Source organism: Glycine soja, chromosome 7, assembly GCF_004193775.1.
Source record: "Glycine soja cultivar W05 chromosome 7, ASM419377v2, whole genome shotgun sequence".
NCBI lineage: Eukaryota > Viridiplantae > Streptophyta > Magnoliopsida > Fabales > Fabaceae > Glycine > Glycine soja.
Genome location: NC_041008.1, coordinates 5,800,423 through 5,807,919, shown reverse-complemented (window position 1 = coordinate 5,807,919; position 7,497 = coordinate 5,800,423). Strand labels below are relative to the sequence as shown.

Sequence of the window (7,497 nt, the reverse complement as noted above, 5' to 3'; positions counted from 1 at the left end):
CACATTAATTCCATCCCATTAATTCACATCTACTAAATTTTTAATTCATTAGCTGTGTATTGATTCTGCATGCATGTATAGCCTTTTTTATTGTTGGAATATATTTCAATAATTCATGTAAATTAATATTTTAAGACAATAAGTCATCTATAAATGTGATCAAATTAAATAGAATAATATAAATTTAAATGAATATATATCAACATTAATCTATTAAAAAATTAATAAAAATCCTATTAAGTTAAAAAGATACAGAGATTCTCACTAATTACATAAATTTAAGAAGTAGGAGAGGCTTCTCTCCATGAAGGGCGGTTACTTCCAAAGTCAGATGAGGGGGACCACTTGTCACGGAGGTGATGTTGCTCTTACGGCACTGTCTCTGATGGGGTTGTCAACGTATGGAACTCTGGAAGAGCGGAAAGCGTGTGAGATGGGTTGTTTTGATCTGTGGAGGAGGGTTTGGAAGAGTAACATTCCTAGTTTATGAACAATAGTGATATACATCTTTTATGAAAATAACTTTTATATTTAATGGATTAAAGGATACCTTAAGCCTTACTAATAATAGATACCTTACCATAGGAATCGATGAAAATATGATGATAACATTCCTATATATATACATACATATATATATATATATATATATATATATATATATATATATGAATGTTAAAAGAAAAGTCAATATGTTGGTGTTAAAATGCAATTAAGAAAATGATACTGAGAGTTGTTAAAACTTAAAACACTGCAAATATGCGGATTATGTTTTAGCAATCATAGTTGGCAGAAAGATTATGTTCAATAAAAGCATGGTTTGTGCTTTGTGTGGAGAGAGACCAGAAAAATAAACTCCCTCACTAAAAGAAAGTTCAAAATTGCCTAAAAAGGACTTTTCATGCTCAGAGGAAAATGATATGTTATGTTTTTGTTTATGTTTTGAGAAAAGCAAAAAGTTGTGTTTTTGTTTATGTTTGTACTTTTTATTTATTTTAAAAATCGTAACTAAAGTTTAAACAATAATATTATTAAAATATTCAAAGAAACATGAGAGTCGTATCCAAACAACGTGAGTCGTATCAAAGTTGTATCCCGGCTGTATCCGACACACGAATACAACAATTCTTTTCCATTTAATGCTGAAAGCATAAGGGATCATTATTGATGTAATTTTTGTTAGTTTGGATGCTTCGGTAGTCATCGGGAGCTTAGATTAATTTTTATTAGTCTGATCACCCATTCAATGCCCTTCCAACTATAACTATTGCCATAGGTAATCCTGAACATTAACAATTTCTTGTTTAGACTTTGACATTTCACCCTATATTCTAGCCTCCTTCCGAAACAACTTGATCAGCTTCTTTTTCATCTAATTCCTCTGCAGAGAAAGTTGACTTAACTTCCATTTTATCAGTTAATACGTTTTTATTTCTTGAAGTTAGCAAAATTTTGCAGCCCTTATAATCACCATATATCAAGTGGAATCCCCAACCTATTCAAGTCTAATCTGTATCAGCTCTTACATTCTCACCTTCTTCTTCCAATCTCAATCCCAACACGTAAACAATATCTTCCTGGACTTTTTTAGATTGGGGTTGTCTGTTATTTCTCAAAAAGCCACCACATTAAACAACTTCTTGTCTCGAGCAATTTCAGCAATTGCTGCTTTGGTTAAAGTGACATAAGCTATATATATATATATATATATATATATATATATATATATATATATATATATATATATATATATATATATATATAAACCTCAATGTTCTTTGAATTGGATATGATCGTAAGTTATAATTTGTCTTGTCACTATTCCAAACTGGAAGGAATAAACTGAATGTGCGTGATTAAAGGAGTGCTAAGGAAAAAAGCTGAGATGTATGTTGGTAAGCTAAACTCAAATTAAGAATACTGAGGAAAATGAGAATGCTTGCACGATAGATTTTTGTTTTTACTAGTTAGCTTCTAAACCCATACCACAAAACTGATATATAAAAACTTGAGTCAAAATTATCCCCAACAATATGGGACTCGATCTTTTGTTATATACTTCAAATTACAACAATCTCTACATATTACAAAAGGTTAAATAAGATAGGTTGGGATTTTTTTTTATGAATAGTAAGCTATTGGGTTCACATGAAATATAATGCATGCATCGTCCTAGTGGAACAAGTTATTGAATCACACATTAATTGATAAGAACTTTATAAATTGTTAAGCTTTTTCATAATCACATAAAACAATAACAATGAGAAAAATCAGTTTAGGATAGTTATAGATCCAACACTTTTATGTATAATTGAAAAATGAGCTTTCATACTGAAATATGCCTGATAGTTAATGAGAAATTAATTTTTTCAATTAAATAGGTGCAAACAAGTCATTTTAAAAGAAAAAAAAATATATAATTTACTTAAAAGCCAAAAAATTGAACCAGGCTAGCTATTAATAAGGTGGAAAGGTTTTGATATTGTATGTGGGCATACAAATTTGTTTAGAGTTTAAAATTTTAAGATGAAACTTTTGATAAATGAGATCAATACGGAGATGTTATTGAGGGTCCAACGGAGAAGAAAATAATGAAAAATAGTTTACATGGTTGGTAAGAGATTGTTTAGTTATAAAGATTTGAGATCCTTTAACATATTACACTGTATGATAATGGCGTGTGTTAGTAATCTATATGATTGACTGTATATTAATGAGAGAATAAAGCTCAAATCATTTGCTGCAGAAAACCAGTTGTTGACAGGGCTGAAAGTTTTCATCCAGGGGCAATCGATTAGACGATTATAGCAGGCTATATTGCAACTATTGCATTATCCTCTGCAATAACTAGATTTTCAAGTTTCACAAGATCTTTGGCTACTGATTCGGGAAACACACTTTTATGGCAATTACAATTGTCAACATATACCTGTTGTAGAAGTCATGATTTTGTCTTGTGTTGCACGTTTCACACCAAATATGGTTTCGTTTTCACATGATTACAGTCTCGAACTTGCAATGTTTCCAATCGAACGGTAACACTGCATCTGATAAAAATTGGCACTGGTCCACAATCAAAGAGTGCAATTTACTGAAGCACCTTTTTGGCATCCGCATTAAGCCATCCCCTATATTTTGTAGCTGTTGGTCACATTCGAGGGAAGCCAATGCTACATTTCGCGCATTCTCCGAATCCTGAACACACATAAGAACAAGAATAAATATTAATGGACACCTCATATGCTAATAGAAATTTTGTGAGAGAATAAAAATAAATATAAATATATGATAAGTGATACAATTTAATAGGAAAAAAACAGACATAGAGAAAAATAAATAAAAATATCAAATAAGTATTTATCATAATTAGATGAATTTTCATATATCATTATTCTAACAATAAATAAAAATATGAAATTAATTATTACTAGGTTCGAAAAGAATTGGGATTTAGAATTTTATTTAATTTTCGTAACATCAAAATTTGTTTGAGCTATTGACTTTCATTACAAGAATGTAATATTGCTGGGTTTAGAGGATCCCAGCTGAGCTAGTATCATGACAAACTTACGTGCAATTCAACGATCACCTTGCCGTATCTTATTTGAAATTTGAAACAATTCAATCGGACTATCACATTTTCTTTGTTTAGCTATATAAGTTATTAACTAGTAAAATATGTTTAGTTTCTCAAGAATTTTTAAAATTCGATTTTGGTTTCTATAAAAAGTATCTTTTTCGTCGCTTCAATTTTAAAATGCACACTTTTAATCCTAAAGCATATTGTCTAAACTATTTCTCATCCTTTTTAAAGAACTATCTATATAAACTAAAAGTGGTACATTATAATTTTAAAAGGATAAAAAAATTTAAAAGTATTAAAACTAAATTTCAAAATTTTTAGAGGAGTCAAAAACATATTTTTATACCCATTATTAATATTGAGGGTTTTTTTTTCCAATAACACTCACGGCTGTTAAAGTTTGAGAGCGCCTGACTTTGGAATGAGACATCGATAACTAATTATTAAGAAGGAAAATGATGTAAATTTCATCGAGAAAAAACGTTGCACATTGATAATATAAAAGATTTTAAACAATCATAATTATTATTTATTTTTATTCAAGTTTTTAATTTAATGTAATTTTTTATTTATTATATTTCATAATTATTTGATTTTGATATATTGTTTTAATTTTTTTCTAGTAATTTAAGTGATTCGTTTGAGTCCTTTTTTTTAATTTTACGTTATAAACATTAATTGTTACATTAATATGACATCTTGTATCATCTTTTTTCCCAATCTCCATAGCCACACCATAAATCACCACCTCCGACTCAAACACACCCACAAAGTATTCATTTTTCACAAAGAAAAATTTAAAGGCGAACTATTGTGAAAAGTATCTTTAAAAGGACTTTTGTAATAGTGTCATGCTTACTACGACCCGTGTTTCTTAAAGTTGCTTGACTGTACATAGCAACAAGTCCAAGAATTCGTTTGTTGAACTGTGGAAATTCCAATGTTTTGACTAACCTTCCCCTGCCTCCTCAATTTTCTATGCTTCACCCGGACTCCTTTCATACTCAAATATTATAAAATTTTTTTATTTTTAATTTTAAGCTCGTTTTTTTTTTATCTAGATCACAAATTAAGTTGAAACAACTTTATGCTAACTGATTTATGTAATTAGTAGTTAATTTTATATTAATTAAGATGTTAATTAAGTTTATTTGCTATTATTTTTTAAAAATAGTTTGTATAATTAATATTTGGTTGAACATAATAAAAAAAATGAAATAGGTGCCACCGTGTTAGTATTAACAAAAACATATATTAGGAACTTGGGGTTTATATGCATCTTGTCTTTGAGCAAACATATTTTGAGACTTATTACGCGCGTATATACTCTATAGAGGGAAAAAAATAAAGAGATTAAAATATCAAAGTTGCACAAATATTCCTGAATTTTATTTATTTAGAGCACTACAGTAACTTCAAATACTACTGTTAACAAGCCATACCAAAGTATAAAAATTGTTAAGAGAAAAATATCGTGCTTTGTGATGCAGGTTTTTGGGGCCATCCCATTAGTAATAGAAGTTTGGTGAAGTGTCTAATACTCCCATGAGAGTAACATACATAAAATAATTCTAACTTGTTACCTCCTGGGAGGACTTGACTTTTGAATTTTAATTTGGTTTTGACTTTTTAACATACATAAAATTATTCTACAATAAATTTTGAAACTTAATTTTTTTGAAACATGCGAGTTTACCATTTCGAAAGTTTATCTTTTGTGAAATAATATTAAAATAGTTTTATCATAATAGAATATTCATATTTTAATTTTTAAATTGTTTCAGTAAATTATAAATATTAATCTAGAAATAAAATGTAAAGATACTAAGAAATATGAAAAAATAGTTAGACGTACCACTATAATAATAAAAAATCAGACAAATAGATTATAAAAATAAAAAATTAATTAATAAAAAATAGATAAATAATATTATAAAATAAAAAACCATACAAAAAAATAAAATAATATTTTTAAAATTTTGTAATATTATTTTTTAAAAAGTACATTTTTTCACTTCTTAAAATATTACGGATATTTTATGTATTTATTTGATAAAAAAAATTTAATATAAATGCTATGTTAATATATCGTGAAAGAATTTTCTTGCATGGTTTTAAATGTTGTTTATTAAGAATTTTTATAGTTTAATCTAAGTAAGTTGCTAATAATTTTTTTTAGTTAATGTTATTTTGTAGTCATACATATATTATATTTGACTTAATTTTTGGTTAAAAATTTAAAATAATATAGACCTTTTTGTGAAATCAATATTCAATTTTCATTTTATTATGATTAGAATTATATAAATATTTTTTTACAGGAAAATATGTAATTATCTTATTTTATATAAAACTATTTTTTTTAAACATCAATTCTGTTAAAAAATTATTATTATTATTATTATTATTATTATATATATATATATATATATATATATATATATTAAAAAAAGTCTCCCAAATAATTAATAGGGACAATATTCGCACGGATACTCTTCGTAATTTTAATAAATAATCGAATGATTAGTTCAGTACAGCAGTTACAATTCCGTTATTGGCCTTGGCTAAAGCCGATTTACATGTTAATTGTAGGAGATTAACAAAGTGGAAAACTCCAACTACAATCAAGAGTTATGTTGAAGATTTTTTTTTCTCGACAAAGTTATATGTTGAAAACTTTGAAGCTTGAAATATAGGTAAAAGTAATAGTAAACAAAAAGAACAATTAATATAACTTATGACGCACTTTTAGTTATAGACACAGTAATTAAACTCTTAAAAATTAAAATTAATCGTTTAACATAGCATACTCGTAAAAACAAAATTCAGTAATTTTTTAAACTAGTACATAAATAAAGATAAAAATAATTTAACATGGCCTCGAATTGCGAGTTATTTAGGCAAAGTCATTCTCCTCAGAAAAAGTTATTTCCATCCAAATTTCTGACACAGTGTATGATAACAACAATTATAATAATGTTGAATAAAAAGACAGAAATGGCTATCGGTTTTGCATGGCAGAGTTGAGATCAGTTTCCAATGGGATAACATCTCCGCCCCAATTAATATTCACTTGTAACAGCTTGTCTGTTTTGACTGTACCTGCACACAAACTTTCCATTCTCTCGCAACCGATTACTGTGAATTCCTCCAAGGACGGGAAACTTAAACTCCCTTTGTAGAACCTTCTCAGCTTTCCTAATCCTTCAAGTTTCAAACAATTGAGCTGCTGAAATATTATCTCATTCTCATCTGATTCATCCCCTTCCTCTGCTGAAGACACTATCTCTTCAATTGAATCACACCAACTTATCTCCATTGTTTTGAGTTGACCCAAACTTCTTGCTGTTGAGGATGTGAACAAATATAGCAGACTCTTGCAATTTTGTACTAGCAAATATGTCAGATTGGAGAAAGACACTGTGCATGGTACCAGATTTATTGAACTCAAACAGCTGATTACTTGCAATGTTTCTAGATTTCTGAGAAAGGGCACAATCCCAGAGTTCTCTGACCCAATGGAAACAAGCTCTGGAAGGGAGTCCCAGCATATCACTTTCAGCTGTGAAACCAATCCATCCTCATCCACATTAAGGCTATCAAAGCAGAAAATCTCTTTGAAGAAACCATCACACACCTCAAGCTTCTCTATATTGGGCACCCGTTGTAGAAATTCGTCGTATTCAAACGACAGAGTAAGAACTTTTAACTTGTTTAAGTGGTTTCCCTGGAATTCTCCACTCAAAATCATGTTCAGTTCATGTTCACCGAGTATCAGGTGCTCTATGTTGGGTGTAAGCTACGAAGAGAACCCAACAAAGCAGGTTAGGGCAGTTATAGATCCAGCTCTTTATTATATAATTGAAATAATGAACTTTCATGCTAAAAGAAAAAAAAGACGAACTAGGCTAGCT

At 28.6% G+C, this 7,497-nt stretch overlaps 1 protein-coding gene across 1 annotated transcript in view; it reads right to left on the bottom strand.

Moving 5' to 3' along the window:
• Positions 1 to 7,497, bottom strand: part of LOC114418376 — a 236,154-nt gene that overhangs the window by 195,146 nt on the left and 33,511 nt on the right. The window lies entirely within an intron of this gene.